This window comes from Panthera onca, chromosome B4 (genome assembly GCF_046562875.1).
Source record: "Panthera onca isolate mPanOnc1 chromosome B4, mPanOnc1 haplotype 2, whole genome shotgun sequence".
Taxonomy (NCBI): Eukaryota; Metazoa; Chordata; class Mammalia; order Carnivora; family Felidae; genus Panthera; species Panthera onca.
Genome location: NC_138345.1, coordinates 64,346,167 through 64,371,231, shown reverse-complemented (window position 1 = coordinate 64,371,231; position 25,065 = coordinate 64,346,167). Strand labels below are relative to the sequence as shown.

Here is a 25,065-nt window from a genome sequence, read left to right as displayed (position 1 = left end):
ACCTTGGTTCACGATGTTACTGTTAAACAATCTGTAGACAACACTAGATGAATAAAATGTCTAATTCAAGGAAGTCAAGAACAATGCAATCTCCCTCACTGCTTTTTGGCCACATGCTGCTTCATTGTGTTCATGTAATAAAAGATCTGGCAAGTGGGAAGTTTCAATGCATTCACACGAGGAAATTCTGTAGCAGAGTTACCCTGGGGATAAACACACTCTATAGCACAAAGAGCCATTCTAAGTAGGTCAAAACACCCCCAAACGATATTTAGAATCACCAGAACCTTCATAAAAGACTTTAACACTGTCGCATCATCCAAAAGGGAAGAAAAATACAAAAAATCACAGGATACACTGTTAGAAACAAGAACATTAAAGATTATAAAAAGAGCGACTGTTTAAAGATTTAAATTTTCTAAGATTCTAAGTTAAAGTCTAGTCAATTTACCAGCAAAACATGTGGTCAAAAGCATGCTTATTATCCTGTTGAATTAAATAAAAGAAAATAAAACCTAATACCTAATGACTAGAATAGAAATACGGACACATGGAAACCAAAACTTGTTTAAAACAATCGTTTGGTATAGACTCAGAGGCTGGCATATACCACATTGATACTTTTTCTTTTTTAATGTTTGTTTATTTTTGAGAGAGAGGAGAAGAGAGACAGAGCATGAGTGGGGGTGGGGGGCAGAGAGAGAGGGGGAGACACAGAATCGGAAACAGGCTCCAGGCTCTGAGCTGTCGCTTGAACTCACAGACAGTGAGATCATGACCTGAACTGAAGTCAGACGCTCAACCGACTCAAGCCACCCAGGTGCCCCTAAAATAAAAACTTTTTTTAAAAAAAAGACTAAGGACTAATGAAAAAGCAAAAGTCAAAGATTCTATTAGTAACAACCAGGGCTTAGGGGCATCTTGTGAAGGATGCTAGAAGAGCAAATAGTACATATAGAAAACTCTAATTTCTCCTGGACTCTTACACCAATACTGCAAAGCACTTGCTGCCGTTTTCCTCATTTTTTCAACAATTTCTGGCTGGCTGGGCATTCTATATAGTGAAAAAGAAAACTTTAAAAGCTGTAGCATCTTTTTCTCCCATGACTCAACAGAAATCCAAGGTCTTAAAGCTCAAAAGACCATGGTATCCTAAAGATGACTGGCCTAAAAATGCTAAATCCTCACAAGTGACTACTCTTTCTGTTCTTATGTCTAGATGTGACAACCCCAGTGTATTTATGCTAAAATAAACAAAAAAAATTTGGATTTTGGTGACAAGTATGTTAAAAAGAGGTAAATTTATTCTAAAGATAGAATGGTTTCTCACAGAATTCAAATGCAGAATCCAAATTCACTCGCAAGAAAGACTAGAACTGAGAATTGGAAGACCACCAAGAATCATGGGAATGTCTGCTTGTCACCTCTGTTATTCATTAATAGTTATTTCATTAACTATTCCTTCTGTGCTCACAACCTCCCCTGGGCTACTGCACGTCAGCCTCATTTTCACATATTAACATGATTCTCTTAGTTCAAGTTCCACATTCCTAGAAAAATATTTTTTTAAGTTTTTATTTAAATTTCCAGTTACTTAACATACAGGGTAATATTAGTCCTAGAAGAATATTCTGATGGGCCCAGGTAAGGTCTGCCTATTTGTAATTCTTTTTTAATGTTTTTATTTATTTTTGGGACAGAGAGAGACAGAGCATGAGCAGGGGAGGGGGAGAGAGAGGGAGACATAGAATCTGAAGCAGGCTCCAGGCTCTGAGCTGTCAGCACAGAGCCCGATGCGGGGCTCGAACCCACAGACTGTGAGATCATGACCTGAGCAGAAGTTGGACGCTTAACCGACTGAGCCCCCCAGGCACCCCAAGGTCTGCCTATTTGTGATCAAATCATCTGTGCCCAATCAAATGGATACCTGGAAGCCCATCCACCGGTGATAAATTCTTTTTGCTTTTGAGTGTCTGAAACTGAAAATGTCTAAAATGTTTTTATTTCACCTTTATTTTTGAAAGATATTTTTGATGATATAGAATTCTAGGTTTATCATTTTCTTTTTGTTCTTTCTTTCTTTCTTTTTTTTGAGTTCTTTAAAAATGTTGTTCCTTTGTTTTCTCACTTGCATGGCTTCAGATGAAATCTGCTGTCAAAGACCTCTATATGTATGGTATCTTTTACCTCTGGTTGCTTTTATTTATTTCTTTTAATATATTTTTTTAAAAAATTTAATGTTTGGGGCGCCTGGGTGGCTCAGTCGGTTAAGTGTCCGAATTCAGCTCAGGTCATGATCTCACGGTCCCTAAGTTGGAGTCCTGCATCGGGCTCTGTGCTGACAGCTCAGAGCCTGGAGCCTGTTTCAGATTCTGTGTCTCCCTCTCTCTCTGACCCTCCCCCCGTTCATGCTCTGTCTCTCTCTGTCTCAAAAATAAACATTAAAAAAAATTTTTTTTAATTTAATGTTCATTTATTTTTGAGAGAGAGAGAGAGAGAGAGAAAGAGACAGAGAGACAGAGAACAAATGGGGGAGGGCAGAGAGAGAGGGAGACACAGAATCCAAAGCAGGCTCCAGGCTGTCAGCACAGAGCCCAATGTGGGGCTCAAACTCACAAACTGCAAGATTGTGAGCTGAGCCAAATTTGGATGCTCAACCAAGCCACCCAGGAGCTCCACCTCTGGTTGCTTTTAAGATGTTCTTTTATCATGGATTTTGAGCAATGTAATTACAATACGCTTCTGTGTAACTTTCTTAGTGTTTGTGCTTGGAGCTTACTAAAATTTTTAGATTTACAGATTTATTGTTTCCATCACTTTCGAATTTTTTTGGCTATTTCTTCAAAAACTCTTTTCTGTCTCCCACCCCTTTCTTCTACCCTTCAGGGACTACAAGTACATTGTATCAGGCTGTGTAAAGTTGTCCATGGTTCGTTCACTTACTCTCCTTTCACTTTTTCTCACTCTTGTCCCCCACCCCCATGTTTTATTTCAGATAATTTCTATTAAGCTTAAAGTTCCTTAGTCTTTTTTCTGCAATGTCTAACCTGCCATTATTCCCAGCCAGTGTGTTTTTCATCTCATAGTTTCCGTCTTCAGAAGTTCTATTTTGGTCTTTTTTTCATCCTTCACATCTGTATTTTTTTAAACATATGGAATATAGTTACAATAACCCATTTTAATGCCTTCTGATCATTGTAACATCTGTTACCTCTGGATTGGTTTCAAGTGATTATCCTCCTCATTAAGGACTGTGTTCCTGTTTCTTTGCATGCCTAGTAATCTTTGATTGAATGCCAGACATTGTTAATGTTATTCTGCTGGGTACTGGATATTTTTATATTCCTATAAATATTCTTAAGTTTTGTTCCAGGATGCAGTTAGAAGTCACTTGAAAACTGTGCCTCTCAGGTCTTGCTTTTATGATTTGTTAGGTAGATCCAAGGCATTGCTCAGTCCAGGGCTACTTAATTCTCCACTATTAAGGCATAATCATTCTGAGTATTCTCTCCAAGATCCCATCATGACTCAGAAAAAGTACTATTCCCTTTGAGCACTGAGCATTGTTTCTTATAAGCTACATTGGGTGGTTTATTCTGGCCTTTGGGTAGTCTCCTTTTATGCAAACAATGATCAGTATTCTACAAATTCTAACCACAATGGTCTCCCTGATTTCTCAACTCAGTCCTCTGCACTCCTTCTAAGATTTCCCTTCCTGAGCTGTGAACTAGAAGCATTCTCAAGGCAATAAAACTTTTAGAGCTTGCCTCATCTATTTCCCATCTCCCGGGGATAACAATTCTCAGGATCATTGTTCTTTATTACTTTATGCCATGTCTTTTGTCTGTTTTGTTTGTTGGTTGGTTGCTTTTTTTGTTTTGGATGGGAGGGTAAATTCAGTTATCCCATCTTAGGCAGAAGCTTAAGTTCAAGCCTATCCATTTGGAAAGTGGGAGAGAAGCAGCAATTCAGAGATTGACTGGCAGATACCCCCAAATATATCTATACCACATGGATCCTACACCACATGAATTCTATAATAAAGAATACTCAAGAGTACATGGAATTTATAAAATCATGCCAGTCATTTTTGACATTTACTGATTTATTTTTTAAGCAAATATTTATTAAGTGTCTAGTATGTTCCAGACTATCAGGATATCCAAGTGAAGAAAATGTGGTTTCTATCCTCCTGCAGCTTTTAATTCTGTAGAGAAGGCAGACCCTAAACAAATAATAGTTCATAGGTAGTAGGGGATGCGAATGAAAGATGACTATATAGTCACCTGAAATCCCTAGAGATCTGCAGAGCGACCTTCTATAGAATACTGATCATTGTTTGCATAAAAGGAAACTACCCAAAGGCCAGAATCAATGCGATCCAAATTAACACAGAAACCTCTCATAATGTATGTTAAAATTTTACTGCCATAAAAGCATCAGAAGAGAATAGATTCAGTCTTTACAAATCACTATGCACTACCCATGAGCTACCCAGGAATTACACAGATAAAGTCCTGAAGGAAGACAAGCACAGAGAAGTGAATACATTGTGGGGTGAGGGGCAACACTAAGATTCGAAACATCAATCCAAAGGAGAATATAAACAAAATGCGGAATTATGATTTTATGACTTCCTAATTTCATCCACAAAGCTGCCTTTGACAAGAAACTTCTATGTCCAACATGACATTTAGGGCTCACTCTGCTTGCCCTAACAGCACTCTATACTCTTGATTAGTGTAGTAGTTTTAGCAATTTTCTAATAACATTTTTCAGAAATGGTAAATGTTGTTGCTCAGATACATTCACTTAGATAAATATAAAGGTCGGTTTTTTTTTTTTTGTTTCTATGTCTTAGGCTCAGAATATGTTTTATTATGAGACAATTGAGTAGTTTAACAATCCCTGATGATTTAATTCAAGAAACTAACTAGAAAAACCCTAGAGAGCATGCTGACTCAGCATTTTATTGTTATACACTGGATTAAATTAAATGATGAACTTCATAGTGAAGACAGGCACACAGGATTAATTCGGGTTGCCTCTATTAAACCAAGCACATTAAAAAATATTTTTTAAACCAATAACAAAAAGTTGCCATGAAATCCTTTACTATGGGAAAAAGTCTTTGTGTACAGAGTAACTTGACAATTAAAAGAAAAAGTACTTCTCTCAAGGAACAAAGGCAGCTGCTCATTTCCACTCTCTGTTTTTTGGGCAACCTAAGTTTTTGCATTGCAAACTATGTGACACTAATGCTTTAATGAGGTAAAATGGAAAGACACCTGCACAGGGTACATACACTCATTCCCTCAAGTCATTCCCACATTACTCATTTACACTATGATTATGTTAAAAGGAGAAGAGAACATAGATGCTACATAGTTCTGCTCCTGGAATATGGGAGAACTACTCTTTCACTTCCCATTACCAACATGCCTTTCTCCTCAATGCTACCCATTGCTTATAAATATCAATTCAACAACTGGCTGACAGGTTGGAAAATAAACAGTTTTTATAGTCCTTTCATATTTTACCTTTAGTAGGTTCTTTTTATTAGAGACAAACACTCAAAGTAATCAAGTCTACTCTGTCCCTGGTGGCAATAGTCTACTATGAAGAAAAACTGGGAATTGTTCTTGATGGAAACGAAATTTATTAATGCCATATAAATATTTTTAGAATGCAAGTCCAAAACTCCTACTAAAAAAGTAATTGAGTTCATTCATTCAACAAATATTTATTCAACATTATATAGCGATGTTATACTAGGTATCGGATGTGCAGTAGTAAATACAACAGATGCAATCCCGGCTTCCTGGATCTTACTCTTCAGAGAACAAGGGCGATGATAAGCATATAAACAAACAAATAGATAAAAAATAAAACAAAATAAAGCGTCCTACATCATGGGAAAATGTACAGTTTTTGAAAATACTGTTTACTAGAATTTGAAATAATGAGCCAAAATCAGGCTCTTTCCCAGTAAGTTGGGCAAGCTGATTAATCAGTCTGAATGCCACTTTGCTTCTCTGTATAGGATGAGCACAGATTTCATCAACCAAATGAGAACACTTATCCAGGACCAATGCTAAACAGGAAGAGATGCCAGGAGAGAAACCAAGAAAGTACCAGAAAGACTAGTATTATACCAAAAAAGGAGATAACAATATCTACCTCTTAAGGTTATTGTTGAATTGTAGACAATACTTTAAAACATGTTAACACATAAAAAGGCATTTACTTTTATTCTAATTGGATATAGTTCTGTACTTTCCGGAGATCTAGAATATATCCTTCCCAATTCCTATCCCACCTTTCCCAATCTAAATTTTACCAATCCTTCAAAATTAAGCTAAAACACCATTTTGATATATTCATCTTATGAAGTCTTCTGCTAACAGCTGAATGATAAAAGGGCAATATAAGCTACAAGATCAGATTCTAGAATGAGTGGATCCAAGGGGGAAGAGGAGAAGCAAATTTTAAACCAAGTCAAATAGAATTGAGTACTGGTATGGCTATATCCAATCTGTGCTCTAGTGGGAAGATCTCGTGCTCTTCAAAAACTTTCTGTTGACAGGGTGCCTGGGTGACTCAGTCAGTTAAGCATCCATGTCTTCATTTTGGCTCAGGTCATGACCTCACAGTCTCGTGGGTTCAAGCCCCACGTTGGGGCTCTGTGCTGACAGTGCAGAGCCTTCTTGAGATTCTCCCTCTCTCCCTCTGCTCCTCTCCTGCTCATGCTCTGTCTTTCAAAAACAAAAACAAACAAACAAAGTTCACTGTGGAGAAGATCTGGGATGATGGCATCATAGGAAGCAGGAATCTTGTCTCCCCACCTGACAACAATTCTGCAGAATTTCTCTGATGCTAATTATTTTGGAACTCTGGAGTTGGTTGAAGGCTTGTAACTTCCAGGGGAAGAGTTGGGTGGTAAACTGCAGTCAATATAGGTCAACTTCAGCTCTTAGTGCAACAGCAGCAACCTATTCCCCAACCCCAGTCACAGGACAGGCAGTAGTTTCCATACAGCTTATAGGAATCAGGGTGGGCCAAAAGGACCCCATCCTCCAAATTTCAGGATCTATGCTCTCATTGCTGATTGCTGCTTCTGATCATAGAAGTGCAGACAAGGAGGTGGGCAGCTACTATTGTGGCAGAACTCTGATTCAAACTTTCAAAAGTCAAAACTAAAGAAAATCTTGACAGCAGCAAGAGAGAAGTAAATCATCACAAAAAAGGATCCTCATTAAGGGTATAAGCAGATTTCTCATCAGAAACTTTAGAGCCCAGAAGACTGTGGGCCAATATATCCAAAGTGCTAAAAGAAAAAAACCTCTCAAACAAGAATCCTATATCCAGCAAAACTGTCCTTCAAAAGTGAGGGAGAAATTAAGACATTCCCACACAAACAAAAGCTGGGGAGTCTGTGACACCTAGATATGCCCTGCAAGAAATTCTCAAGGGAGTCCTACATGGTAAAATAAAAAGAACACTAGACAGTAACTCACAGCCATATAGAGAAATAAAGACCTCAATAAAGGTAAATGCATGGCAATAATAAAAGCCAGTATTATCTTAACAATGATTTATAACTGAACTTTCTGTTTTCTACATGATTTAAGATACTGTTCCATCAAGGAAAAAAACAATTATCAATATAAAAGCTAGTATTACTTTAACTTTGGTTCATAACTCAAAATCTTGTTTTCTACATAAGAGACGAATGCATTAAAACCTAGTTTGTTTTAGGGCACATAATGCCCAGAGATGTAATTTTTTGACATTAACAACCCAAAGGAGTGAAGATAGAGCTGTAAGAGAGATTTTTTTTTTTTTTTTGTATGTTATTGAAGTTAAGCTGGCCTAATTCAAATTCATGTTATAACTTTAGGATTGAATGTAATTTCCACGTAACCACAGGGAAAATACAGAATATACATAAAAGGAAATGGGAAATGCAGGTAAACATTTCACTACAAAGAAAAAACAAATGGGGCGACTGGGTGGCTCAGTCGGTTAAGCATCCAACTTCGGCTCAGGTCATGATCTCACAGTCCGTGAGTTCGAGCCCCATATCGGGCTCGGTGCTGACAGCTCAGAGCCTGGAGCCTGCTTCGGATTCTGTGTCTCCCGCTCTTTCTGCCCCTCCCCTGCTCATGCTCTGTCTCTCTCTGTCCCAAAAATAAATAAAAACATTAAAAAAATTTTTTTAATAAATTTAAAAAAAGAAAAAATAAGTCAACAAAAGATGAAAGATGACAGTAATGCAGGAAATCAGTGACAAAAAAAGCTATAAGGCACATAGGCATATAGAAACAGCACAATGATAAGTTTCTCCTTATCAATAATTATTTTAAATTAAACTCTCCAATCAAAAGTCAGATTGGCATGGGATGTCTGGATGGCTCAGTCGCTTAAGTGCCTGACTTCGGCTCAGGTCATGATCTCACGGTTCATGGGTTCAAACCCCATGTCAATCTCTACACTGACAGCTCAGAGCCTGGAGCCTGCTTCCGAGTCTGTGCCTCCCTCTCTCTCTGCCCCTCCCCCTCTCATACGCTTTCTCTCTCTCTCTCTCTCTCTCTCTCTCTCTCTCTCTCTCAAAAATAAACATTAAAAACAAAGTCACATTGGCGCAAAGGATAAAAAACACAATCCAACTATATGTTGTCTGAGAGACTTACTTAAGATCCAAAGACACAAAAAGTTTGTAAGTGAAAAGATGGGGAAAAAAAGATATTCCATGCAAACAGTAACCAAAAGTGAAGGGTGACTATACTAATATCAAACAACATGGACTTTAAATCAAAAAAGGTTACAAGAAATTAAAAAAAGGACATTATATAATAAGAGGTTCAATACAGCAAGAAGATAACAATTATAAACATTTATGTATCTAAGGACAGACCATCAAAATAGATGGAACAAACACTGATAGACTTAAAGGAGAAATAAAAAGTTCTAAAAGTTAGAGACTTGAATATTCTACTCGCAATAATGGATAGAACCACCAGTCAGATGTAAGGAAATCAAAGATTTAACACAATAAACCAACTAGTCTTAATAGACATATACAGAACACTTTATCCAGCAACAGAATACATATTCTTCAACTGCACATGGGGCATTTTCTAGGACAGACCATATGTTAAGAAATGAATTAAGCCTCAAAAGATTTTTTTAATGTTTACATATTTTTGAGAGAGAGCATAGGGGAGGCAGCAGACAGAGGGAGACAGAGGATCTGAAGCAGGCTCTGTGCTGACAACAGAGAGCCCGATGTGGGGATCAAACTCACAAACTGCAAGATCATGACCTGAGCCAAAGTCAGATGCTTAACTGACTGAACCACCCAGGTGCCCTATCTCAAAAGATTTTTTTAAAATATCAAAGTATATTCTCTGACCACAACAGAATGAAGTTAAAAATAAAACAAGGAAAACTGGAAAATTCATGGAATTGTGGAAATTGAACATACTTTCAAAGAACCAACAGATCAAAGAAGAAATCACAAAGGAAATCAGAAAATATTTAAATAATGAAAATGAAAGCAAAATATTAAAATTTATGGGATGCAGTAAAAACAATGCTAAGATAGGAATTTACAGCTGTAACTGCTTACATTAAAAAATAAGAATCTCAAATCAACAACCTATAACAACATAATGAGCTAGAAGAACAAAATGAACTGAAAGCTGGAACTATAATACAGAGCAGAGCTAAATTAGAGACTAGAAAATAAAGACAATCAATGAAACCAAAAGTTGGTTCTTCAAAAAGATGAACAAAGCTGACAAACCTTTAGCTAAATGAACGAAGAAGAAAACAGAACACTCCAAGTACTAAAATCAGAAATGAAAGTAGGGACATTACTACCAATTCTACAGAAATAAAAAGGATGAGTATTATGAACAATGCTATACCAACAAACTGAATAATCGAGATGAAATGGACAAATGCCTAACAACACAAAACCTACCAAAACTAAATCACAAAGAAAAAATCTGACCAATCCTATAATCAGTAAAGGGATTGAATCATTAGTCAAAAACCTCCCAACAAACAAAAGCCTTGGACCTGATGGCTTCACTAGAGAATTCTATCAAACATTTAAAGAAGAATACCAATCCTTCTCAAACTTTCAAAAAAAAAATCAAAGAGGGAATAATTCCTAACTCATTCTAGGAGGCCAGCATTACTCTGATACCAAAACCAAAGAGACATTACAAGAAAACTAACCAGCCAATACTCCAATGAGCACTGATGCAAAAATTCTCAACAAAATAGTAGCGAACAATTCAGCAACATAATGCAACAATTATTTATCATGACTATGTTAGATTTATTTCTAGAATTCAAGGATGGTCCAACATATGAAAAATTAATGTAATACCACATCAACAGAATGAAGGGGGGAAAACACATGATCATCTCAATTGATGCATAAAAAGCATTTGACAAAATTCAATACCCTTCCATGACAATACTCAAAAAACTAAAAATAGAAACAATCTCAACATAATAAAAGCCTTATATGAAAAACCCATAGCAAACACCACACTCATTTAAGACTAAAAGCTATTCCTCTAAGATAAGAAAAAAAGGCAAGGAATGCCTGCTTTCACCACTTCTAATCAACATAGTACTGGAATTTCTAGCCAGAGCAATTAGGCAGGAAAAAGGAATAAAAAGCATCCAAAATGAGGGAAGAAGTAAAATTATCTGTTTGCAGATAATAATCCTACTGGCCATTTATAAAACCCTACAGATCACTCACACACACACACACACACACACACACACACACACACTCACACACACCTGTTATAAATGAAAATTAAATTCAGCACAGTCAACACACAAAACTCAGTTGCATTTCTATAAACAATGAGTTGAAAAAAAATTATGAAAATACATTTACACTAGCAGCAAGGAGGCATACTTGTACAATGAAAACTATAAAACATTGCTGAAAAGATTTTAAAAGACATAAATTGAAACACATCCTATTCTCTTGGATATGAAAACTTAATATTGCTAAAATGTCAATACCACCCAAATTGATCCACAGATTCAATGCAATGCCCGTCAAAATCCCAATGACTTTTTTTTTTTTGTAGAAATAGAAAACCCCATCCTAAAATTCATATGGAATCTCAAAGGATTCCAAATAGCTTACACAACTTTGAAGTAGAACAAAACTAGACAACTCACACTTCCTGATTTTGAAATTTACTACAAAGCTACAATAATCAAAACAGTGTGGTATTGTCATAAAGATATATAGACCAATGTAATAGAACAGAGAGCTAAAAAATAAACCCTCACATACATGGTCGAATGTTTGACAAGGATGCCAAGACCATTCAATGGGGAAAGGATGGTCTTTCCAACAAATGGTGCTGGGAAACCTAGTTATCTACATGCAAAATAATTAAGTTGGACCTTTACCTAACACCAGATGCAAGAATTCAAATGGATCAAGAACCTAAATTTAAGACCTAAAACAAGAAAATTTTTATAAGAAAACATAGGACAAAAGATTTATAACATTGAATTTGGCGATGATTTCTTGACAGCAAAGCAAAGGCACAGGTAACAAAAGAAAAATAGACAAATGAAACTTCATGAAAATAAATTTTTGTGCATAAAAGACCTATTCAAAAGAGTACAGAAAGGCAACCTACAAAATGGGAGAAAATATTTACAAATCTGATAAGGGATTAATATCCAGCATATATACAGAATTCCCAAAACTCAATAACAACAAAAAACAACCTAATTCAATAATGGGCAACATTTGGGGCACCTGGGTGGCTCAGTCAGTTAAGTGTCCGACTTCAGCTCAGGTCATGATCTCACGGCTCGTGAGTTTGAGCCCCGCATCAGGCTCTATTCTGACAGCTCAGAGCCTGGAGCCTGCTTCAGATTCTGTGTCTCCCTCTCTCTCTGACCCTTCCCTGCTCACGCTCTGACTCTCTCTCTCTTTCAATAATAAATAAATGTTTAAAAAAATTAAAAAAAAAATAATGGGCAACTTTCTCCAAAGAAGATATACAAATGGCCAATAAGCACATGAAAAGATCCTCAACATCACTAATCATTAAGGAAATGCAAATCAAAACTACAAGATACCACCTCACATCCATGTGGATTGTTACTATCCAAAAACCAACCAACAAACACAAACAAAAACAGAAAACAAGTGTTAGTGAGGGTCTGGAGAAATTTGGATCCTTGTATATTTTTAGTGCAAGTGTGTAATGTAGAAAATACTGTAGCAATTCCTTTAAAAAAAAAAAAAAGTGAAAGATAGAACTACCATATAATCCAGCAATTCCACTTCTGGATATACAACCGAAGAATTGAAAGCAGGGTCTTAAAGAGAGATTTATACATTTAGGCTCATGGCAGCATTATTCCTAGTAGCTTTAACATGAAAGCAAGCCTAGTATCCACTGACAGATGAACCAATAAGCAAAATGTGGTAAATACACACATGGATTATTCAGCATTAAAAAAGAAATTCTAGGGGCACCTGGGTGGCTCAGTCAGTTAAGTGTTCCACCTCAGCTCCAGTCATGATGATCTTGTGGTTTGTGAGTTCGAGCCCCACATCAGGCTCTGTGTTGACAGCTCAGAGCCTGGAGCCTGCTTCAGATTCTGTCTCTCTCTCTCTCTCTCTCTCTCTCTGCCCTTCCCTCGTTTGCTCTCTCTCTCTCTCAAAAATAAACATTAAAAAATTTTTTAAAAAAATTCTACCATATGACACAACATGGATGAAACTTGAGAACATTATACTGAGTGAAATAAGTCACATTTGATTCCATTTATATGAAGCATTTAAAGTAGTCAAAACTATAGAGACACAGTATAGTGGTGGTTTCCAGAGGTTGCATAGCACAGGGAGAGAATAGGAAGTTATGTTTAATGGGTGTAGAGTTTCAATTTTATAAAAGATGAAGAGTTATGGAGATGGATGGTGGTGATGGTTGCACACGATCGTATTTAATACCACTGAACTGTGCACTTAAAAATGGTGAAGTAAACAAAATTTATGTTACGTGTATTTTACCACAGTTTTTAAAAATGGAAAAAAAGTTCTGAGGATATGCTGTGCAGACAGGAAAGAAGGATATCAAAAAGTCAGGAAGGGAAGGAATCTTGCTATGCAAAATATCACCTTGAACCTTTCTGATTAATTCAGGTAACTAACAATCATCAGTGTATTCAGGTTTTTTTGTTTCTTTTACTTACTGTTTAGGCCTAGGGGAAAACTTTTTTTCCAGAAAGTAATCTTAATGATTTTACAAAACAAAGGGAGAAGTGGAATCAACTGCACCTAAGGCAATGATAAACTGGAATTCAAGGGAAATGTCTCATTTTCCCTATTAGACAAAGTTTACATATGCATGATCACTCTAAATATAAATTATTTTAGTTCTGAGAATATAGCAGACTAAAAGTTGTGAGTCCCATTTCATTAAAATTCAAAGAGTTTTTTAAAAACTTTATAACTTGGGGCACTTGGGTGACTCAGTTGCCTATATCAAGCGTCAGACTCTTGATATAGGCTCAGATCATGATGTCACTGTGAGATCGAGGCCCACATCCGTCTGCACTGACAGCATGAAGCCTGCTTGGGATTCTCTCTCTCCCCTCTCTGCTCCTCCTCAACACACATGTGTGCATTCTCTCTCTCTTTCAAAATAAGTAAACAAACTTAAAAAGAAAACTTTATAACTTAAAATCATTTGGCCATATGTTAATTGTCAAAGTTGGGTGATAAAGCTGGAGGTTATACCCTTTTCAAACCTCTGCAAAGTAGGTATTTTCCATGATAAAAAGTTAAATTATTTTAGTGCATTCTTTACCACAAGGTGTTAAGACACTTTCAGCTATTAAGGGTCATATAGTTCCAGAGGGCAATGATGGGCTAGAATTCAAAGTAAGGAGAATACTCAAATGATTCACCTACCATTTGGTCCTCAAAGTTCTCTACCTTTTTTGCTTCAGGATCCTAGCTTCTAAAAAGTAGAAAATCCAACCAATCCAGCCAACTGTATTACTTTCCAGTGTAACTGTACCTCACAAACTGATATACCTTCATTTGTACTGATAATTTCTGCAACATGGCATTCTTAGACAAATGAATTTGTTAACTTGTTTTGAATTAACAGTGATCTGCCCACTCATGGATGCAACAGTGATCTCTAGATTCACGAAGAAAGACAGATGAGATCTGAATATTGTCTGGTACATACTGACACTCCCAACTCCACCAGAATTATCAGGCATAACAGGCAGAGATGTAAAACCTTTTCCTATAAAATTGTTCCTCAAGTCACTGAAAAATAGTGAAAAAGGAGGGCTTCCCAGAGGTGCTATTTCAGGACAGACTTATGAATGAAAAATGTAAAGGAACAAAAATGTAAAAGAACTTCAACGTCAGTGTGCTTCTAATCAATCCGTGTGGGGATCAGTCAACAACTGTTCAGGGTGTCCACATTTACATAAGCTTCCTATAAAACACATAAGTGCACACAAGAAAGGAATGTCCAGGAAGCTCTACTTTCCAACAAATTGACTTGCTTGTGAAGGATTTCCAAAGTAATGCAGTTCAGGAAAGTAAGACGCCCTGTTACTGTTATCTTTAAAACATACGCATGACCTTAATTAGTAATTTCTTCCTCATGCATGTTTGAAAGAAAAAAGAATTTTAAGGAATAACACAATTATAAATCAAAAGAAACTAGTACACCAATAGTAAAGTCTTTGCTATAATTTTAAAATTAGAGAATCACACATTTGTGCAATATTCTAATTTATACTGCAATCTCTGATAATGAGGATTACAGACAAAATTGGTTTTACCATCTTTGCATTTTATGTTGCTACACAAACATGGCTTCACTACTTGTATATATTTTAGGTATAATATTTATGTAATATGCCACAAGCTGTCCAATAATGATGTATATCATTTTATACAAAGTACAAAAACAAAAAGAAACCTAATTACATGAAAAAAACTGACCAAAAAATATACAAGTTAAGATTAGGAGAGTACAGGTAAGATCTCAATTACCCCTTCACAAAGCTTTACCCAAAGTACAAGAGACCTAAACCTAGTGCTTTCAGACTTGCCACGCTTAAAAACAGAGCCAACCCCACACTGAGTCAAAAGGGTATCCACATGTTGGGGTCAACATGATCAGTGTATCAGAAGGAGAGGTGAGCGCAGCAATGGGAGACTGGTTAAGTACAGGACTGACCAAATAAGTAAATGCATCAAAGATAACAGTGGCCAGAATATCCACTTTCTGAAAGAAGCTGCAAATATGGCAAGGGAGAAAACTGGAATGAACCCTGTGGTATCAGATTACACCTGGCTATATCTGTGTGAATGGCTCATTGTTTTTAGATAGAGAATATGTAAAGTGTGTACATACATACATATGTATATAAATGCATATCTTCCCCTAGCTGAGAAGACCTGGGAGCAGTTGACATCCCAATAGTCATGATCTTGGTTTGTCTATACCATTCTCCACTAAGAAGAACCAGGGTGTCTTGGAGCATTACTGGTTCCAGTACGGATTCCAGTACTGAGGAGAAAGAGAAGAACACGACGATCTTGGAACACCTTGTGCCAGTCAGAAGTGCTCAGAGAATTATGGGAACTTGCCAAAAAAGAACCAAAGCCAACTTGAAAGGAGTGTAACAAATACAAACTTACTAGGAAATGAGGAATACACAGGAGTGCAACCAAATAAACGTGAAGTTTGATGAGAAAGAACATATATACATAGTCTCAAAGTACTTTGACCACAAAATACTTTGTACTTAATTACAAAGAAGCAAATCTGCAGTAGAGAAGTCGGGCAGAAATCACCTTAGCAATGAGACCAAGAGCAATCAGTCAATCTTATGATTGGTAAGATTCAATTAGAAGAGAAACGGTATCAGTTTTGTGATATACCTGTCAAAGATTTTTAAACTCAACACAATCATGACAAAACCTCAGACAAACCCAGATTGAAAGCCTTTCCATGAAACAGCTGGTCTTTAATCTTTGGAAGTGTCAAGGATATTCCAGAAGCCAAGGAAAGACTAAGGTTGTATTCCAGACTGTAGGAGACGAGATAGATATGGCAGCTAAAAGCAAGTGGCAATTCTGTACTGGATCCTTTTGCCATAAAGGACATTACTGGGGCAACTGGTAAAACCTGAGTGGGGCCTAAGGATTAGATGTTGTAATCAATTCAATGTCCTGATTTTGATGGTTGTATTATGAATATGTAGGTCAATGTCTTTAGTTTAATATATATACAGGCACTAAATATTCAGGGATGATGGGGGATCAGGTAGGCAACTTATTATCAAATCAACCAGGGAAAAAAGTTCTGTGTATTACATTTTCAGGTTTTTTTGTATATTTGATACTATTTAAATTTTTTAAAGACATAGGATTTATAATCAGTAATTCCCCTAAGCAAATTGTCTGAGTTGGATTACCTCAGTTCTTCAGTCTACAAATGGAAATAATACTGTCTACTCTTTCAAGAATATTATGAAAATTAAATTACATAAAAATACAAAATTTAATATATTGGAAGAAATTTTAATATAAAATGCAGTAAAACCTTGGAATGCAACTTGTTCTGTGAGTATTCTGCAAGATGACCAAACATTTAAAAAAAATTTTTTTAATGCTTATTCATTTTTGAGACAGAGTGTGAGTGGGGGAGGGGCAGAGAGACAGACAGACAGACACAGGGTCAGAAGCAGGCTCCAGGCCTCGAGTGGCCAGCACAGAGCCCGATGTGGGACTCAAACTCACAAACCAAGAAATCATACCCTAAGCCAAAGTCGGATGCTTAACTGACTGAGCCACCCAGGCACCCCGACGGGCAAACATTTCTAGTAAGTTTTAACTTGATAAATGAGCAGTGTCTTGCAATACAAGTAGTACATGATGCTGAATGTCACATGATCACTAATGAGCCAATAGTTCCTCTCTCTCTCTCTCTCTCTCCTCCTCACTGCAGGATTGTAGGCGATCAACTCCCATGTTCGGATGCTCCATCTCAGGCCATAGTGTTTGGCAGAAGTCAGTGATTTTTCAGAATGTTGGAAGGTGCCCACAACTGGCACTAGTGTATTTTTTGTCACTTCAAAGCACCGATGGACAGTCCTTTGCTTTTCCACACAAGAGTAAGCTTCGAATGCTTTGCTTCATTCTAGGTCAGGCTGCCTGCAGATAGACCCTTTCCTCAGCTGCCTTATTGCCAGTTGCATTAAATACAGTATATGACAAGAGTTTATTGATGCTGTACTGTAGTTGACATCTGTGTGAGCATATACACAAAGGCCCTCATGCAGAAAAAGATCCCATTGAGCCAAGAGATAGCAGTGATTCTGTTAGTGATGGTGAAAGTCATGCTACACAGTAACCCTCCTCTCTCTTGTGTCCCTCACACCAGCCACAAAGGTTTTCAAAGGTAAGTGCAGGTTAATTTATATTTTCTTTACTGTTTTGTATTTTATTACAGTATTGTAATCATTTTTACATGAATATTTTTGGGTTGTGAAATGAATCATCTGATTCTTATGGGGAAATTCTTATTTCTTATTTCTTATGGGGAAATTCAGTCTGATATACAAGCACTTTGGATTACAAGCATGTTTCTGGAATGAATTATGCTCACAAACCAAGGTTTTCCTGTACATTAATTTATAACCGTACTTTAGAAATACTCTGTCTCAGGATATGTGGTTTCAGGTTTTCCCTTGCATCCCTCTCATACATCCTCTCCTATAAATCAGCCTATAGGAAATGATCCCCAGTGCCCTACGCTTCACTTGCTTTCCATTCTTTCCTATTCCTTATCCTTATTCAATAGACATTCACATTTAAGACCAAGCTCAAGTACCCCTTTTTTCTATGAGCCCAGATGACTCTGCTCCATCTGTCCAGAGACAATGGCTCCCTTATTTGGACTTTCACTATACCTTCTGTATTCACTCGCCTTAATACCTCTAACCTCATATAGCAGCACCATGATCTGCTTCTGTTCATTTCTCTATTAAGATGATGGTCTACTTGATGGTATGGACCTCATCATCTTAGCCACCACCATGCTTAAACCAGGGCTTGGGACCTAGTAGGTGCTCAATAAACGAGTTCTGAATAAATGAATCTACCAAAGTGAATGAGCACATGAGGGCACAAAAGGGGCCAAGGTTATAATTTGCAGCACCTAAAGATCTGGGGACATATCAGGCAGGTATTCACCTTTAATTTTTTGCCAGACAGTTCTCCGTGTCCTTCCCCTCTTCATAAGTGTTTGGCTTTTGGTTTTCCACACACATACATTCATAAAAACAAACCCTGAAGATACATACCTTCCACCTCTTCTAATACCGCAGGGGGGGGGGGACATCGATTTCTCTTTTACATGGATTTCACGAAAGCCTGCTATGTGTGTGGCATCATACTATGATTCCAAGGTGAACAAATCAGACAGGGGGAGGTACAGCATTTTGGTGTGTATGTTCTGAACCTTGCCCCATCAAGTATTTACACAATCTATCTCTATTTAACAGATGAAAAACGTCCCAAGTCATTCAGGATAAGTGATTTGCTCTAGGTCATTGAGCAAGTTAATGGATGACTCAGGACTCAAATGGCTAAGTGTTTCAGTTGTACATTTAATTCTAGTTGTATAAGATTACTTCCCATACTGCAAATGGAACAGATAGTCTCATTTAATACAACACAATAGTTCATACGGTGTGTCACCTTAAATCAGAAATCTAATGCTTAACGGTAAAGACAATAAACTTTAACTCCCGGAAAGTGAAAGCATAACTTTAGTAACCGTTGAGTCATCCAACCACACCTCAGGAAACTACTTAATGAGAAATATAAAGGTGATTCTAAAATATGAAAGTCTAGGGGCGCCTGGGTGGCTCAGTCAGTTGGGCGACCGACTTCAGCTCAGGTCATGATCTTACAGTTTGTGGGTTTGGTCCCCAAGTCGGGCTCTGTGCTGACAGCTCGGAGCCTGGAGCCTCCTTCAGATTCTGTGTCTCCCTCTCTCTCTGACCCTCCCCTGCTCACATTCTCTCTCTCTCTCTCAAAAATAAATAAACATTAATTTTGTTTAAATCATTAATACAGGGGCGCCTAGGTGGCTCAGTCAGTTGGGCATCTGACTTCGGCTCAGGTCATTATCTCGTGGTTCGTGAGTTCAAGCCCTGCGTCGGGCTCTGTGCTGACAGCTTAGAGCCTGGAGCCTGATTCGGATTCCGTGTCTCCCTCTCTCTCTGCCCCTCCCCAACTTGTGCTCTCTCTCTCTCTCTCTCTCTCTCTCTCTCTCAAAAATAAACATTAAAAAAAATTTTTTTTAAATATGAAAGTCTAGTGAAGGAAGAACAAAATTTAAGGGGTCAAAGCTTTCAATTCTTCCAGTACTGAGCCAATATCCTTTTTACTTAAAAGTAAAATGTGTGGTGGTTTTACTTTCAGCCAGTGACTCTGCAGACGAAAAGTGGGTGACTACTCATAAGACAGCAGCAGCTCCACCACACAGAAGAGCCTTTAAGGATCAAAAATCTGGTCGGGCTACGAGACCTGTCTGAAAGTTGATTTTCCTTATTTTTGAATTTTCATATTCTCTTTTAACCTATACTGTATGATTCATTTTAAGAGGCTGGGGCTGTGGGGGCAAACACATATTATGGGGAGGACTTTATCCTTCTCTTCCTGGAGACATCTCCACAGCAGAAGGCTGGTGGCACACTGAACTAACTGCTACTCCCAATAATCAGCCTGTGCCTTTGTCCTCTGGGCAATGCGCCCCCCCTGGCTGATGCACCTCTAAATCCTCCCCGGCTCCAGGGCCCAGATCAACGCCACTTCGTCTCTGCACTACGCCTCCTTGTCCCACTGCTGGACTTCCGCACGTCCATGGGCTCCAGGCTTGACCACATTCCAGCCTGTGTAACAGGTACTGCTGTTCTGTGTCTCCAGCGAGGACAGAATCGTGCCCACACCACCTGGGCAGGAGAGCGCACACGGCCAACTAGAGCTTGTTGGTTTGGCCCACGAAACAAAGTAACATTTTGTAATTAGTTGCAACCACTGAGAAATTTTTTACATAATATTCCAGCTTCTGAGCTTCTGTAGAAAAATTAGAGGTTCCATTGGCAGGAGGTCCTTACAGAAGCTTCTTTTTTTTAAATCCATGTTTAGCAAAGAAATTTTACACTCTTGGAAAGAATATGTATCTTATTCACAGCTCACAGTATAGTCTGACTCCCAGTCTAACTTATTCCTCAATTTCAGTGAAGCTTACGTGAGTTATGTAAATTTAGTCTCAAAATAATTAATGCGTAAAGACCTACTGATGAAATGCAATAAATGTTTTCTGCCATTTTCAGCACCCACAGAAACAAAACATTTTATTCAATAATCCTACCATGAATTAGCTGCTTCCTTCAGTCCTTACCCATATAAAAAGCCATTGTACTAGGTAAGCCCCAATTTGCAACCTAATGATTCCTAAGCAATGGTCAAAGGGTAAGAATTATGTAAGTCAAAGTTCATTTCCTAAATACCTATGCTATACCACAGAAGTAGCAAAAGAAATTGAAAAAAAACCCTCGATACAAGCTTTTACAAATTTAACCACATAAAAAACTTACCTTTAAAGAGCCATATGAAGAAGACTGTGTATTCTTTTAAAGGATTTTTTCCTTGTAAGGACTAGACAGAGCACACTGAAGACTTCACTGGGCACCAGCTTTTTCTAATAAATCTCATTATGCCAAGTGCAGTTTCTCCTGTTCCTTTAAGAACCTCTGAACCACCTTCAACCTCATTTGCCTCACTCTCTTTCATGGCCAATTCATGAACACACCCCAAAGTCTCCAACCGGGAAGTGTTAAAGAAAGCACATATTTGCATAGGAACTTATTTATCAGTGATCCTTGCTTTTCTATCTCAATTTACTATGCTTCTGTGAAAGATTTTCTAATAAGCCAACCATGTCTATATACATTATCAATCACCATCTCAAATGTTAGGCAATTTGGAAGAAAGCACTTAAATCATTACAAATTTGGGACAGGGTGTCTTCTTAAAGGTAGCCAAAACTTTCTGCTGAACTCTGAAGAAATGCTACCCATTTTTTGTTTGATCTTTGTCCTAGTTCTTACTTGGCCATAATTAAGCCCTTTTGAAGAGAGAAAATTCCTCTGTCATAAATCATTGCCTAAGTCAGAGCTCTATGGAATTATATTGAAACATTCCAAAGTTTTTCCACTGTTTTTTCCACCTAGAAGTCAGTTTATCTACTTTAAATGGATAAAGTGTATGATATTTTAGTTACATGCAATAAAGTTGGTTTTTAAAAAGAGTAAACCTGGGGTGCCTGGGTGACTCAATCAGTTGAGCATCAAACTCTTGTTTTGGCTTCAGGTCAGAATCTCACGGTTTGTGAGTTTGAGCCCCACCCACATCAGGCTCCCCACTAACAGCTCAGAGCCTGCTTGGGATATTCTCTCTCTCTCTCTCTCTGCCCCTCCCCTGCTTGCTCTCTCTCTCTCTCTCTCAAAGTAAATAAACAGGGACACCTGGGTGGCTCACTCAGTTAAGCATCCAACTTTGGCTCAGGTTATGATCTCACAGTCCATGAGCTTAGTCCTGTGTGGGGCACTTAGCTGACAGCTCAGAACCTGGAGCCTGCTTCAGATTCTATGACTCCCTCTCTCTCTGCACCCCTTCCCCCCCTTCTCAAAAATAAACATTAAAAAATAAATTTAAAAATTTTAATAAAAAGTAAATAAGCTTAAAAAACACAAGTCAACTTGTTAATATTCTAATAATAAACAAAAACACAACCCCACAATTTATTTCTTTAATTTGGTTTTAGGCCTTTTCAAATATGGTTCCTTTTTCAAAACTGTCATCACAATCAAATGCAGAGACTGAACTTCAAGACTATGGTTCATTTTCATTCTGGCATTTTGAGGACTGCCAGTACTACAGCTCTCCTGAAACAGATTTTTCTGACCTCACATTCTGTTTCTCACAAGCTCTTTTCTTAGCCATAAGGCAAGACATTGAGGAATGTGACACTTTGCAAACAAGAGTGGTGCTCTGAAGATGCAACTTCAGATACTAGCTGGGGACAGGGATGAGCTAAGCCACTGGGACCAAATCGTAGGGCTGACAGTTCAGTGATCTTTAAGTAGGAGGGACAGAGGAATTTATCCATAAAACCAGAGCATTACTGGCTTGTAAGCTGTTATCACCAGAAGGAATTCTGTAAGAACTGATCCAGAGATTTATGAAGATGGCAGTGGGCAGAAACAATGGTTTGAGACATGTTTGGGTGATTTACACACTTACTTCACCATAAAGCAACAGTTACAGTGCATGTAATCTCCTCCCTATCCTTATAAGTACCTACCAAAAAAAAAAAAAAGAGAGAGAGTGAGAGAAAATCTACCCAAGCATCCACCTAGACGAACGAGCTACCAACCAAACCCAGGAAGCCACGTGCACATGCCTGCAAAAGAAAGGAGTAAGAGCCACTTTGTGCTAGCTCATGAGCAGACATGAGCTCTCATGCAGGCCAGGGAACACTCTAGTTCTCCTCTTCCATCTGGTCCAAAGTACTTTAGTTCTTTTGTTTAATTAAGATAAAGGGTAATTTTCTACTGTTTTATACCTCTAAATCCCACAGAAGAGAAATATAATTTCTAGCCGCATATTATAACTGAATAATACTGTGGTTGATTGTGGGCTTTACACATGGACTAGCTTAGATGTGCGTCCCGGTTCTATCATTCATTAGCTAGGAAACTTTGAGGAAGCCAATCACCTTTCCAAGACCATAGTTTCCTCATCGATAAAACAAGTGAAATAGTGCACATCTCGGAAAATCGGAGGGAGGATTAAGTACAATTGTGTATATAAAGCTCTTTGCTCAACACCTGGCATGTGGCAGGCATTCAAACCCTACAAATACAATGTCCACTCCACAGCAACATGTCTTAAAACCCTCTCTGATCTCCCATGTGCTTCTTACACTCTGTGCTTGTCCCTGGGCCTATTTTGAACTCTCCCCAAAGCATTCCGTATAGCCCTAGACTTCTCGGTTCTTCTGCCCATTCCCTTGTCCAGCTCATGCTCCTGTAAAACTAACATGAAAATGATAGAACTCTTGAAGGAAGAAGGAAGAAGAAGAAACGAGAAAACAGAGACTTCGGCACCCTTTCTTGCTGGCAGAGAGCAAAGGCTGTTAGCATTCATCTCCCTAGTAGACTCTCTGGCACTCTGCCCCACTTTGTGCACACAGATCAGCATATCCACAGAGACTGGCTTTAAGAGCACCATCTGTTCCAGGGGACCAGCTACAAATCAGGCAAGTTGCAAGTACCCTCCTCTTCAACCAGCATTGGCATTCTACTAGGAATTATGCCCCACCAAACAGTCCAGAAACTTCAATAATGAGATGCTAAAACAATGCTGTATACTTCCTTCTATGAGTCATAGAAGTCTTTTTCAGTACTTTAAAGTCACAATAGGGGCGATATAAAACAAGTAGGAAACAAATCCAAACATAGGCAGTTCTTCCCTTGTTCAACAACAAAAAGTGAGCACAGAAGGTACCCAAAACCACCATGAAAAGACGGTAATTGGACATTTTGTGTAGATAAAACATAAGCAGTGCATTTGGTTTTAAGTTTATACCTGATTTTTTTAAATGTTTATTTATTTTGGGGGGCAACTGGGTGGCTCAGTTGGTTAAGCGTCCAACTTCGGCTCAGGTCACGATCTCGCGGTTCTTGGTTCAAGCCCTGCGTCGGGCTCTGTGCTGACAGCTCGGAGCCTGGCGCCTGCTTCAGATTCTGTGTTTCCCTCTCTCTCTCTGCCCCTCCCCTGCCCGCACTCTCTCTCTCTCTCTCTTTCTCTCAAAAATAAATAAACATTAAAAATTTTAAAATAAATAAATGCTTATTTACTTTTGAGAAAGACAGAGCATGAGTGGGACAGGGGCAGAGAGAGAGGGAGACACAGAATCTGAAGCAGGCACCAGACTCTGAGGTATGACCCTCCCCCGTTCATGCTCTGTCTCTCTCTGTCTCAAAAATAAATAAACGTTTAAAAAAAAAAATTAAAAAAAAAAGATATCTTAAAAATAGATAGATAGATAGATAGATAGATAGATAGATAGATAGATAGATGGGGGCACCTGGGTGGACCAGATGTGGGGCTGACACCTCAGAGTGTCCGCCCCAGATGTGTCCGATGTGGGGCTCGAACTCACGAGCAGTGAGATCATGACCTGAGCCAAAGTCAGACACTTAACCAACTGAGCTACCCAAGCACACCAGTTTATACCTAATTTAAACACACTTACACTAAAGCAGTGGTTCTCAGGCTGGGGCAATTTTAGCTCTTCATGGAAAATTTGGCAATGTCTGAGCTACTTTCATCCGGTGAGTAGAGGCTAGGATGCTGGTAAATGTCCTACAATGCACAGGACAGCCCCTACAACAAAGAATTATGAGCCCCACAGTGTCAATGGTGCAGACTGGGGAATTCTGCATTAACCAAATACTTTATGGATGGTGCTCTTAAACATAATTGAGGGGCACCTAGATGGCTTAGTCCGTTAAGTGTCCGACTTTGGTTCAGGTCATGATCTCACTGCTCATGAGTTTGAGACCCGCATCAGGCTCTGGGCCGACAGCTCAGAGCCTAGAGCCTGCTTCGGATTCTGTGTTTCCCTCTCTCTCTGCCCCTCCCCTGCTCATTCTCTCTCTTTCAAAAATAAACAAACATTAAAAAAATTCATTTAGGGGCACCTGGGTGGCTCAGTCGATTAAGCATCCAACTTCAGCTCAGGTCATGATCTCACGGTTCGTTAGTTTGAGCCCTGCATCGGGCTCTGTGCTGACCACTCAGAGCCTGCAGCCTGCTTCAGATTCAGTGTCTCCCTTTCTCTCTCTGTCCCTCCCCTGCTCGCGCGCTCTCTC

General features: G+C 38.4%; 1 protein-coding gene and 1 long non-coding RNA gene across 7 annotated transcripts in view; one reads left to right on the top strand and one right to left on the bottom strand.

Moving 5' to 3' along the window:
* LOC132694543 (uncharacterized) overlaps positions 1 to 17,331 on the top strand; it is a 63,057-nt gene extending 45,726 nt beyond the window's left edge. Inside the window, exon 7 of the long non-coding RNA XR_013556792.2 lies at positions 17,061 to 17,331. This is a non-coding gene — a long non-coding RNA (uncharacterized LOC132694543). The remainder of the gene's footprint in view (positions 1 to 17,060) is intronic.
* The window catches only part of FGD4 (FYVE, RhoGEF and PH domain containing 4), a 260,303-nt gene that overhangs the window by 219,759 nt on the left and 15,479 nt on the right, over positions 1 to 25,065 (bottom strand). The window contains exon 1 of one of the 6 annotated variants that reach the window (XM_078449953.2): positions 20,722 to 20,741. The exons of the other annotated variants lie outside the window; for them this stretch is intronic. The gene's annotated coding sequence lies outside the window, so the exon portion shown is untranslated. Of the gene's footprint in view, positions 1 to 20,721; positions 20,742 to 25,065 lie in introns of those variants that run through there. 6 annotated transcript variants of the gene reach the window in all.